General features: G+C 34.4%; 1 pseudogene; it reads left to right on the forward strand.

Annotated features, from left to right (window-relative positions):
• The first annotated feature begins 11,338 nt into the window (after positions 1–11,338).
• On the forward strand, positions 11,339–12,022 carry LOC123791574 (platelet-activating factor acetylhydrolase IB subunit alpha2 pseudogene; annotated as a pseudogene).
• The last annotated feature ends 1,619 nt before the right edge of the window (positions 12,023–13,641 follow it).

A 13,641-nucleotide genomic window follows, 5' to 3' on the forward strand; every position in this document is an offset into this window, starting at 1 on the left:
TGTTATTATTAGAGCCCTAACCGTATTAATTATAGTTATTTTAAAACCACAGTCTGATAATTTCAGAATCTCTTCCATATCAGAGTCTGGTTCTGATTCTTGCCTTGTCTCTTCAAGCTTTTAACAATTTTCCCTTTTAGACTGCCCTGTGACTTTTTTTTTTTTTTTTTGAAAGCTTGACATGATTTTCTAGTAAAAGAAACTGTGGTAAACAGGTGTTTAGTGTGAGGTTTTATATTTATACGGCTAGAAGGTAGGCTGTGCTTACTGTTTTTTGTTAAGGCGGGTATCGGGCTAAGTTCCTACTAGTGCCCTGTTTTAGTCTCTCCTGTTGTCTTGAGTTTTTCTAGAGACTCTTTTTAAAATAGGGTCTGATTTTTGCTGTTCTTTTAGATGTAATCCACTGGTATATAAATATAAGAACTTGCCTGATACTGTGCTAAAATGTGGGGAGGGGAAAATAGTCTATAATCCTATGGCTTTATTTCAGTCTCTTAGCGAGCCTCTGCCCATAGGCTCTGACTTTCACAATTGTTTCTCATCTCCCTTCCCAATTGCTGTCACCCTCTTTTGGTGTCAGGAAGGCTACAGGGAGCTGAAGTTTGGTATTTCCTTTCTCCTAGGTTGGTGGGGGAATTTTTCTTAGATTTTTATCCTGGTTGGGGTCCTAAAGGTGAAATACATGGAAGTATGGGGCCCCTAAGACTGGACCTCCAGAGTTTTTAACACTCAAGGTAGTCCATACTGAGTCTGCAGAAATTTGTCAATTAGAGTTAAAGTGTTCCTAGTAGTATTAGCTCGAGTGGTGGGCTTTCACTTTTGGATTTTTGCTTCTGCTAAGCTAATTCTTAGTATCATCCTTTCTCTCCAGTTTTCAGGGAGGTGGTTTGCCCTGTTACACCTCAGTTCTCTGATGGGCCTAAGAAGAGTTGTTGATTTCCAGTTTGTTCAGCTTTTCTTTTTTCATTGTGAGAATAGGAGTAATACCTTCTAAGCTGTTTATCTGGACTGGAAATTGGATTTTTTTTTTTTTTTTTTTTTTTTGGTTAATAATCATTCTGTCTCTTTCTGTTCTCTTTTTTCTTTTGTTATCCTAGGCAATCCTGACTTATAAATATGCCACCAAAATCATTTACTATTCAGAACTGGTCACTGTCTATATCCTTTGTATCTTACTGACTTTAAAATTTTTGAATGAAAGAAATTTTACCAGTCTTTGTGTAATTTGAAATTCTTAGCCTAAAATATGTAATACTTTCTTGATCTATTTTCCTACATAACTAAATTTTACTTTACCAATGCAAAAATAGATTAAAACTTTAAAAAATATAATTTAACTTTTCAAAATGTATATTTTCCTTAATTTATCAAGAAAATTATATTTTGAAGATAGAGCTTCTACACATTAAGAACATGAATGTAATTAGTCTTATATTTTGGTGGAAGTCCGATAGTAAACATGGCTAAAAAATAATTTGTCAGAAAGAACATAGCTTGAGTAATTCACAATTTGGACAATCATAATGAAATACACAAAGAATAAATGTTATGTATTAAACAGGACCAAAGAATACATTATGGAAAAATACCTTAGGGTGAATTTTTAATGAAAACTAAGACTATATATTGGTAACATCTAAATGAAATGGCCATGCAGTTTATACTTTCATGAAATTAAGTGTGGCTCTAAATGACTCTGTTAACTACGTCTTCCTGATTGCCACTGAAGTTTTGAAGGTTCTCTCTTCCTTACTGATTGTTCCAGGTCAGCTCTTATCTGAATAGTAGACTTTTCTTGATATGTACTCTTTGCATTTTACCTACTCTTTCTTTATACTTAGGATGTCCAGTTTTTTCTACTGCTTAACAGTAACATTGATACATTGTGTCCTGGTAATAGATAAAAGCTTTGAATGTATCTAAATTGACTTTAGTTAAACATGCTATAAAAGTTGATAACAGATGACATTTATTTTCCTAATGGCTTCACTATCAACTCATATTTTCTTCAATTAGTCAATTAACAGTGCAATAGGAATTTGAAATACTGATGGCCTTCCTAATCAAAGACAGTATTCAAAATGAAGGGTTTTGGTTTTGGTGTTGTTTTTTTTTTGTTTGTTTGTTTTGTTTTGTTTTTTATGTGTGCATAGAATGTGAATGGTAGACTTTAAGAACAAGGTTTCTTATTTTGAATGAGAAAATATGTGATTCACGATTTCACCACCTGTAACACTTTTGTTTGCCCAGCTTTATGAAATCCTTTTATGCTGATTTCAGTTACATAGGAACACAGCTGTTCAGCAACTGACAAAACCAAAAACAAACAAACAAACAAAAAAATTTTCACTTTAATATCTCTATTCTGGTTGCCAGTTCATCAAAGATTAATTTCACCATGCTTACTACTTTCTGGAGCTCAACAGAGGTCTACTTGTGCCTGTAATTATATCATTTAGCTCTAAGTTATATCCATAAGCTGTAAAACCCCCTTTGTTACTGAAATATTTTTTGACAGTTTTATAAACTAAAAACTAAAAATATCACAAATAGGTACAAATATATTTTCAACACAGTCAGACAGAATTTAGCTTTTTCAGCATTTGGGGTTGTGAAATTTCTTATTCATACTCTTTGTTATTTAAAGATCACCCATATTTTGGTGATTTTCTTATATTTTTTAAAAATGTTAAATATGTTATTGGCCTTTACCTAGAAAAATATATTTATATAATATAAATATTAAACATTAAGGAGCATAATTTATTGTGCCACTAGTTTTCCTGATACATAGTGGTTAATCTTGCATATGTCTTCCATGGAAAAACAGTCTTTTGATTTCAATGTATTTTAGAAACTAAAGGTGAACAAGAGATACAAGTGGGGAACATATAATCTTAAACTGTCAAAAACAGTGAATGAACACTGCTCCATATGTAAAGACAATACTTTAAATGATATACTTTAGAAGTTAAACATTTTTTTTAACAGAAAATATCTTAAAATCTCATTTGCCATTATGCAAGCATGGTATTCAGATAAAAAGTGTTAAATAAGTGTCAGATTGCATTTGGTCATTTTGTAATAGAATGTAATGATTATCTCCTCTTTGACCAATAAAAACCACACTGTGCTTATGATTAAATTTCAGTATGCATTGATATAACATGTCTCAAAAAGACAAAGGATTGTTTTGATTTATTGAGCTTCCTTGCCTAAGTAAGATAAAGGAGTTGATTTAATATTTATTATTTCATTATTTCTTTCACTTCATCTCAGGAGGAAAGTGACCAATTGGGGAAAAGTTCTCTCTCCTGATGCATTATCAATGAGGAAGAAAGTGACTGTGAAGAATTGGAGGAGGGAGCAGTATCACAGCCATGTGTCTTGGCCACAGACCATGCTGCTGTACAAGGTGTGTTACATTTACCCTCTTTGAATGATATAATGAAACTGTACAACTCCTGTTGCTCTCTCTAGGGAAAGAATATGCTAACCTTATTCCCTGCAGCCAAGCTCTGGTCCATCTGGAAAATTGCCTTTAAATCAATTTTCAACCATGTCCATCCAAGGGGAAGGATGTTTGGATATGAAAGTAGGTGGGAGCATGGGAGGGCCAGGGGAAGTTCTCACTTCAAAATGCCCAGACAAATTGGCCTCTTGTGGTTCATTTGATTGCTTATATAAAATATACTTAATAGAGTGAAAACATATGAGGTATAAGAAAAAACAAAATCAACTATCTATAAATTACTTGACTCTGTTCAGAAACTTTACCACAAGAATGATATTCTAATGGTTCCTCTGTGTTTATCATGGTGCCCCCACTTCATTGTTTACTAAAGAGGCAGACTGATCTTCTTGATGTTCTTCATGAGCTGTGGGACCAAGTTATCTTTGTCCTTATCTGTCACTAGTATTCCATTGGACTGAAATGAAAAATAAATGGACTAGAACACATATAGAACAGCTACTGGTACATAGTAAATATTCAACATGCATAGTTGTTATTATTCTCTTTTAATATAATGGGATTGGTTGGAAAAACTTTGGGGTGAGAATTTCAGAATATTTGGTAAATATTATATCCAAAGCCTAATTTCAACAATAAGAAAAATAAATTTACAAAGGTGTTAATGTTTAAAGATTGGAATCAATTTTAAATGTATGAGAAATAGAACAAAATATATTATAAAAGGGATGTGCTGTATGTCTTCCCAACAATTGAATCATGCTAAGAATTTGATCAGTGTGTCTAAAAGAGACTGGTATTTTTTGTTGAAAGGGATTTTTGGTATTGCTTAAGTTAATGCATATTAATTTTTTGGGCTAATGGATCTCTCGTCTCCCCCCCCCCACACACACACACATTCTACATTGCTTGTCAAAAGAACAATTCTCATCAGCCTTACAATTTTCCTACTCTCTTTGGCCATTTTTTTTTTTTTTAAATCAGTTCTACATCACTCATATTCAGAATCTCCCTATAACCTTGTGTTCTTATTCCATTTTCTATTTTACCTGTCAAAAATGTTAATATTATTTCTGATCTTTGCCTTTTCCACTCTGAGTTCCTGGGCTTGAGTAGATCCATGACACCTGTCTGCTATTTCTCTATGTTAGTTTCCTAAAAACTAACTGATGGTACACATGTTAATTGGGAAGCCTATTATCATTGTTGCGGTGGTGACTGTTATTGTTGTGAATGGTATATGCCGACACTGAACCATCCAATTGCATATTTACCTCATTTAATCCCCAAAATAATTTTGTGAAATAATTATTACTTTTTTCTCAGTGTCACAGGAAAGAAGCTTAGCCACAGGGAGATTAAGGAATTTGACCATGGTATTTCAGGTTTATTATCATAATTGGCAGTGAATTTCAGTAGGTCTATTTAGGAAAACTATGGGGGAATGCTTTCTTATCATTGCAGATGTGGAGAAGTTTATTCAAATATTGTTAGATTTTAAGATTTCATAAAAACTAGTTGAATTAATTAAACTGTGTTCTAGTTCATTTTTGGCTAACCTGCCAGAAATTAAATACTTTCTCAAATGGACTAGAATTAGCTAACAGGCCCTTGGAGGGATCTGAAAGGGAAGAATACAATTGGATTCAAAGAGAAAAGAGTTACATATAGTTTACAGTAAAGAAGATAGGAATTGTGCTCTTTGCTGACACAACCATGTGATGAAGAGAATGAAAGGAATGTCTGCCTATTTGAAATTTGGGCTTTGATACAAAGTCATTGATGAAAACTTTCTGTAGAAGTAAGTTTTCCAAAAGTTCAACTCAGCTATCAGAATGAAATTAATTTGCAGTTAGAGAAAATGAAAATTGAAAAATGTCTCTATCTCCTGGATTTTCTTTTAAAGGTAGGAGATATGCCCAAATAATACAGTATTAAGAATCACATGCATAAAGATATTGTCGCTAGTAAATTAATTGTGCGTAAAACTTCTGAAATCTTTCAGTGGAAGAAAAGATACAAGCTGGGAGCATTAAGACTGCCAATAATTTGCATAGCTTCTTGAAAAGAATTTAATTAGAATACAATTTTGCAGCTAAATGGGAAGCTGTTATGCCAAGAGATATTAATCAAAATGGTAGCAATATATCTTCAGAAGAGACTTTTTGAATTAACCACTGAATTGAGGGGGTTTGGAAAATATAACTATATGATACATATAATCTTTTTGAGAATAACTTTTGTGATGTATCTAGAAAGCAAACATATTAATGAAATAATACTGTTTTATGGTTCCATCTGTTTGTTACAAAAATGGAACAGAAATAGGCACAGATAAACTCTGCAGTTAGCGAGACAAACCAACGTGAAGAATGTTGTAAATGAAACGTCGGATTATAGAGCTGTGGAAATCAGCATTCCTTCTAGCCATGCAGAGAAAAGTTAAGATTTGACAATGCACACGTTTATAGTAACCCCCGAGGTGAGCTTTAACTTCACGTTGAACTCTAGAAAGAGGTTCAAGTGTGTAATTAGATGTTTAGAAATGTCGCCAGTGGCTGTAAGGGCCAAATTATGCTGTTAGGTAGTTTCTTATCTGCTACTAAGTTATCGAACTGCTCTTCTACATTAGCTCCAGTCTGTTTTTATCATTTTTCGCGTTGTGATATTTGGGGAAAGAAAACAAAAGAAAGAAAAACTATCAGCACATGTGTGCATAACTGTGTGTGACTCTGTGTGTGCATGTGTGCACTCAATTTTCCATAATTCTAGATCTTAGATTGATTTTGGCTCACCAGTTACATTTGGAGTTGCCTTGGATTCTAGTAATATAAAATGAATCTTTGAGATATAATGCAAGTGCATTCTTCAGATTGCATATATTACTAATGTTTCATTTGGTTCTGAACTAGTCCATAGTAAATACATTTCCGTGTTCTCTGTACAGAGTGTAAAACTAAAATGCCTAGAATAAAACAAAAAATGACTCATTTGACTCTTTTACTTTTCCATAGACAGTCTCATACATAGGCACAACCTATAGTTAATTATGTTTTATAATTTATAGATTCCCAAACATCTCAAAATATACAGTATTGTGCACCCAGAGGATTTCTAAGGTGCCTGAAATTTCTGTGTTTATTGTTATTTTCTAGGTTGTAAGAGGTATGATATATCATTTGTACCTCTGTAATTTAGTCCTGCAAAGCGCAGAGTGTTGACTCTGTTAATTGCACAGTATAAATGTGTTGAGTGAGTGGAATAATATATCATATTCTCTAAATCCAACACTTTGTGTCATTATCAAAACTATATATTCCATAATTCATGAGTCATTGATAAACAAGTGGAAGTGTTAATCACCACTGCAATGAAACAGACTGTTCTATCAACAGGAGACCAGGTTGGAAAGATGAAGGAGAAGTGTTCTTACTTTGCATGAGGGAAGACAGTAGGAAAAACCCAGAGCTGGGTGTTATTGGGAGAAATGGACCAAGTATGGAGCCCTAAGCAGTCTAAAGTGGGAAATAAAAGAGACCTTGAAAACACAGGTTTTTGTTGGTTTGTTTGTTTTGTTTTCTTTCTTCCTTTCTTTTTTATTTTTAATTATTGTCAGCTATGTCCCTCTGTCCTTCATGCAAGTGTGAAAATAGATGCTTTAGGAGATGCCATGACCCAGGTCTTTCCCTGTGAGATAGTTAACATACTTAGGGACTGACCAGTATATGAATGAACCCACTTGACAAAATTCCAGCTACTTGAGACTACTGATTATTTTTGACTGCTAGCTTACTGTTTTCCTTGAAAGCTTTACACATAAGGAGAAATTTTCCCTAAGAAGGAGTCTATTCAAAAAATAGTTGTATTTCCATTTATCTCACTGTTTGTTTTCTCCTTGAAATGCATCGTTGTAGATAATATCAATACCACTCCTATAAACTGACACATTCATGCAGGCTTTTAAAATGTGCTGAATTTGTACCTATTATTAGTGGAAGACAATGTGTAATCATCCAGCTTCATTCCACGGCACATTTTAAAAGCTTTTGGAATGATTGAAACGTAATCAAATTAGAGATTGCATCAATACAAATCAGCTACCTATGCTTTCTCATTCTGGTTTAAAGCAAGCTGGCAGATCTAGTAGTAACCTTACTCCAATTTACAATGAACTTCATTATACATGCTAAAGAAAATCTCCATACCGGTTGGGAACTCTGTTGCAATGATTTGGCATGCTTGACTAAACTCACAAGGGGGAAATATGTACAAAGGTTTAAAGATTAGTTTCAAATGAATTATTTGTGTCAATCGAATTGAATCATCATACCAAAATTAAGACACAATACAGTACTTCCATATTTAATTCTCCATACCACCAACACACGTAAGGTATTATATTGTTATTACAGGCCACTGTTCCTTCCGATATTGGTTTAGGTTTAATTTCTCATTTTTCCTAAGGGATATCAGTGTTCTGCCTAACTTAACAGTTTCCCTTCTACTATCAATAACTTATTAGAGAATGTCACTAACAGTGATGTAGTTCTGAATTAAATTAAACTAAAATATAAATTCTGTGACATAGAGAATGATATAATCAATATTTAGAAACAAAAAGAATATTTATAAGTCACTAACAGAATAACAATAACTATATAGTTTGGATTCTGCCCACAATCAGTTTTACGATCTTTGGGAGTCAAGGGGTTCTCTGAGTTTATTTACTCATTTGGAAAATTAGGAGAAATGGACTTTTACCCAAAGTATCCTTCGAGTATCAATACTGGCATTATTTAGGAGGTTAATAGAGGGGTAGTCTTAGATCCTTCACTCCAGACCTACCGAATCAGATACACATTTAATTGAAATCCCCAATAAGCTGAATGCCCAATGACATAGACTTTGAAAAACATTGGCTCAGAAGACTGCAATCACTTCTATTTTTCCACCTCTTGCTTTAATCACAGGTTAGATATAAACAGCAAAAAGATTAGCAGAGCCAGGCTTACTTCACTTGTAAACTGCTAAATATTAGGACCACTCATTGACTTTTTATAAAGTTGTCCTTGGAAAACAGTTAAAACAATAGCCTAAGAAATTTAATATATTTCTATTATAACATTAAAACAGCTTTAAATTTTGGAAATTTGACTTGTACAGACATACAATCAACTAGTTGTATTTTAGCAGTCATTATACAAATATCTTTTAATTCTTTCTAGGAATAGAGGATTTTAGCTCATATTATTCTAATTTTGCTGCATGGAAAATGTGGCAAATGAAAGGTGGAATATACTTTTATTGATTATTCCATAATAATTAATTCTGCTCCAAATACATAGAAAACACGTAACTATAAATGCTGTTTAAATACACAAATAAAAAAAAATTAATATGCAAATTTAAATGTCAAGGAAGACTTTAAGGGTGATGTTATCATAGTGATTCTTGTGTGTATGTGTGTATGTGTTTTTCTACAACCACCTTAATTATAGATGAACATGAACTGGCACTCTTATTAATTCATGTATATACACATATTCATATATAACCATCTAATGTTTAATTTTAATTTTTAATTTTAATATTTCACCTGTAATCTAAATTCACATTCATTTCTGTTCCCCAGTCTTATAGATTTGAATTTACATAATTCAATCATCTAAATTATACAAATTCCTAAATATATTTTAAAAACCGAATATTAATCCAAAGCTTTGTATTTAATTTTATATTTGACATGTGCTGATGCTTTGTGTTGTTTTGTTTTGCTGTTTGAATCTGTATTCAGATATCAGGAAGAAAATTTCTCTTAGATAACGTTCCAGGTTATTAGACATTTCATAAAATAATTTTAAGAACTGAGTATTTTTTAAAAGATACTTAAACATTCTTAGAAGATTCAATGCTTTTTTAAATATTTAATTTCCTATAAAATGATTAGTTTTACCCATGTGCAGAATTGCCTAGGAGTAGATAACATGATGCATACTTAGTTTTAAATGGAAGTTGTTGACATTTGTAACAAAAAATATCAAATGAAGTAAGTCTATCTTGAATTATTCTGAATTACCAATAACCCGTGCCAGTTAGGTAATGGCTTCCTATTAAGGTTAATGGAAATTGAATGTAAATCTCCATGAATAAAATTAAGGCTATACTGATATCTCAATTACTCAGGGCATAAGGGTCTGTGATATTCACCCTTTTAAAAAGTAAAAGTGCTTACTAGAAGCCCTACGCTAATAACAAAACCAGTTTTGCAGTGCTGCTTAACAGTATGGTCAGGAAGAAAAAAAAAGAAAAAGAAAGAAAGAAAGAAAGAAAGAAAGAAAGAAAGAAAGAAAGAAAGAAAGAAAGAAAGAAAGAGGCCTGAATTCCGGAGAACATTTTAGTTGTTAGATTTCAAAGCTCCTGGAAGCAGTGTTGTATGCTATAGTTCCTAAAAGCTTACATGTTAACTAAATGTATATGGTGAAAACATCCCATAGGGCAAAGAATTAGAAGGCTTTATTTCAGAAAAAAAAATTCTTTTTCTTTGGTTCAAAATAATTTCTTGACAACAGGGAGGTATGAATTGTGATTTCCCACTTCCCCTTTACTTTACTTCTTTCTTCTCTTCTGATTTTCACCCCAACCTCTGGATTTTCTTGGATCCTCCAGCCTGTGTATATAAGCCCCATCCTTCTTCTTTTTCACCAACTCTCTATTTTCTTCTACTTTCCCTTTTCCCAGTACCACATGAAGAATACAACTATTTTATTGCAATATATATATTACTATTACCCTATATCAGTTTTAACTGTCTCTCATCCGAGCTTGTAAAACTAATCTTTTTGCTTTAGTTGTTATTCACTCTAAACCATGTTCCACATGCCAGCCAGACTTTTCTTTCTAAAACTAATATTTGATCATACCACTCTCCTTACCAAACTTTTAGATCTTTTCTAATCCAAACTCCTTTATATTGCATTCAAGATGTTCCACTGTCTGGCAACAAACTGCCCTTCCAAATTTCAGTTGCAATTTCTTCCTCACATTCTAATTACAGCAAAAGCTCATGGTTTTCTTGAGAAAGAATTACATTTGGGAAAGAAAAAAAAAGAAGAAGAAGAATTGCATTTGTACATCTCTATTCCTTGACTTGTTTCCTCTGCTTCTGTTGTCACTTACTTTGCTTCACAGCATTAATTGGGCTTATTGCAAGGTCTTCACATGTATGTCTCTTTGGGTAGATAGTATATGAGCTTATTTATTTTTATTTGTTTATTTGATCTTTATGGACCTACCACAAAATAGGTCACTCAAATTGTGTGTTTTCAGTTAGTGAAGTAAGCTGATTAATTCTTTCAAGAGAATTTCTTAGTCTGGTTAAAAGATATACAGCCTAGGTTGGAATGAAAAAGGGAAAATAGATATTTAACTACGTACTGAGACATTTTTCTTTTATAATATATAGTTGGTTTCTTTTTCTTGTAAAACATAATTAGTAGTGATGAATCAATTATCTGTACTCCTCTGTGCAACCCAGCTACATACTTATACTTATCTCTGTAAGTCAGATGAAGTAATTGAGTCTTAGTCATTAGATCTACCCTGTACAACACACCCACTAACACTCTGCTGGATCTTAGAAGAAAAGCAAACATAAAGCATTTAATGCAGCATATTTGCAGAAGAGGTCCAAGAAAAGCTGCCTTTGCTGTCATGGTCAAGAGAGGAGGAGGAGCAACTGCTGCCGGTGCTGGGGTTCAAGGAGGGATACGCTGGCGCCGGGCTCTGGGACTGAGTGAGGTACAGATGCGCCATCCGCAGATGCCGCAGCTGCTTGGGGCCCACGTGGACACTCTGCCTGAGTGTGTAATGAGCCAAGGGGACTCAAACCCAGCAGCTATTCCACATGCAGCAGAGTATATTCAAAGAGATGACAGGTGGGTGTCTCGGCATAACAGATTTGTCCTGGACTGTAAAGACAATGAACCTGATGTACTGTTTGTGGGGGACTCCATTGTGCAGTTGATGTACCGGTATGAAATATGGTGAGAGCTTTTTTCCCCACTTCATGCACGGAATTTTGGAACTGGAGGAGATGCAACAAGACTTACTTTATGCAGACTAAAGGATGGAGACCTGGAGAATATTAGCCTAAGGTCACTGTTGTCTGGGAGGGAACAAACAAGCATGAAAACATGGCAGAAGAGTAGCAGATGGAATTGAAGCCATCATACAACTTATCAACACAAGGTAGCCACAGGCCAAAATCTTTGTACTGGGTTTGTTTCCTTGAGGTGAGAAACCCAACCCTTTGAGGCGAAAGAATGCCAAGGTGAACCAACTCCTTACGGTTTCCCTGCTGAAGGTTGCCAGTGTTCAGCAGTGGATACAGATGGGGGCTTCGTGCACTCAGATGGCACCCTCCGCCGCCACCACGTTTGATTTCCTGCATCTCACGGGAGGGTTTAGACAGAGTTCTACAAACCTCTGAATGAACTCATCATGCAGTTGTTGGAGGACACACCTGTGGAGAAACAAACCACCATTGCCTGACTAGCTCCCATCAGTTTTAAGAGCACCCAGGCTTCCTCAGATTAGTTAAATCGCTGGTACTACAGAATCCTTCTCGTAAGGCACTTTGCATTGTATAGAATGTTCCTGGATGTTCATATCTAGTGTTTGAAGGGCAGGAGGGATTTAAACTGGTCCTATACATAGAGGTTTGGTTTGGCATGGGATAAAAATTAGTCAAGGAAGATTGGGCCGGTGATGGGTATTAAGGAGGGCACATATAGCATGGTGCACTGGGTGTTACACCCAAGTAATGAATCATGGAACTTTACATCAAAAATTTGGGATGTACTGTATGGTGACTAACATAACATAATAAAAAATAATTATAAAATAAATAAATAAATTCATTTGAAACCAGAAGGGGACTTTTTAGTCACGTGTGACACATTCATTGAATTATCACTGTTTTCCCCAGGACAACATCAAGCCTAAATACTGAACAAAATGAAGACTTTTTTCTTGGCCTTTGTTTCTGTGGTTGATGTCATATACAGTAACAATCAGGATCACACCTATTTGGCTTTAAAACAGGTGACTTTTTGGGGCGCCTGGGTGGCTCAGTCGTTAAGTGTCTGCTTTCAGCTCGGCCTGAACCAGGGTCCTGGGATCGAGCCCCACATCAGGCTCCTCTGCTGGGAGCCTGCTTCTTCCTCTCCCACTCCCCCTGCTTGTGTTCCCTCTCTCACTGGCTGTCTCTCTGTCAAATAAATAAATAAAATCTTTAAAAACAAACAAACATACAGCATCAGATTGGACATGATTTTCATTCAGATAAGGGGGATGTTATAGACACAAATGAATTTGTTCCTCTGTCTTAATCTTTCCTATGTTTAGCAGTGGAAGATAGGTTTTGCCCCATTTGGGGGACTCTATGGAATGTATTATATTTATGCTGCTGAATACCATGTCTACAATAAACCCATGCATACTGCTTTTCCTCCCTGTTTCCCCTCATCCCCATCTCCATTTTTTCGTTTGTTTCTTTTGTTTTGTTTTTTGGGTCCTTGTTGACATTATAGGTTTTTAACATATTTTTGACTTAGGAGTTCTGCTGCTGAAAGTATAAGTCCCCAGCCAATTACTGTCATGATGTGTAATTCATTCTTGTGTGGTGTTCTGTGCATGGAGTCTGTGTAGTGCTATCTATATTCAGAGTTCTGGTTTGTTTTGTTTTTCCCTTAAAACGTGTTACAGTTTCCTTTTTTTTGAAAAAAAAATCAGAATTCTGTTTCCCATTCCTTAAGCCCTGACATATTTCAAGTTTTGTAGTATCTTAAGATGTATGTTTTATTTTTTTATTGGCTTAATTTTTAAATTATATCAGTTCAGAAAAATTTGGCCTTTTTTCATGGGGAAACAAATGGAGCTGCTCTTCAGGATAGACATTCTATCTTGATCCCATCATTTTAGTGAAAAAGAACTAGGTTTATTTAACTTTCTGGGTTTCTCCTTAATGTATTTTCATCTGAGAATTTCTTTCAAGAGAGCTCTTTGTAATCTTAATGGTTTGCTTGAATTACAAGAACTGCCATTTAAAAAAGAATGGGACAATGCATGGTTTATTGTTCAGTATACCTGTGGAATATGTACAAACTGGA

The sequence above is a fragment of the Ursus americanus genome, chromosome 5 (assembly GCF_024610735.1).
Source record: "Ursus americanus isolate L20-20 chromosome 5, mUrsAme1.1.p, whole genome shotgun sequence".
In the NCBI taxonomy this organism is placed as follows: Eukaryota; Metazoa; Chordata; class Mammalia; order Carnivora; family Ursidae; genus Ursus; species Ursus americanus.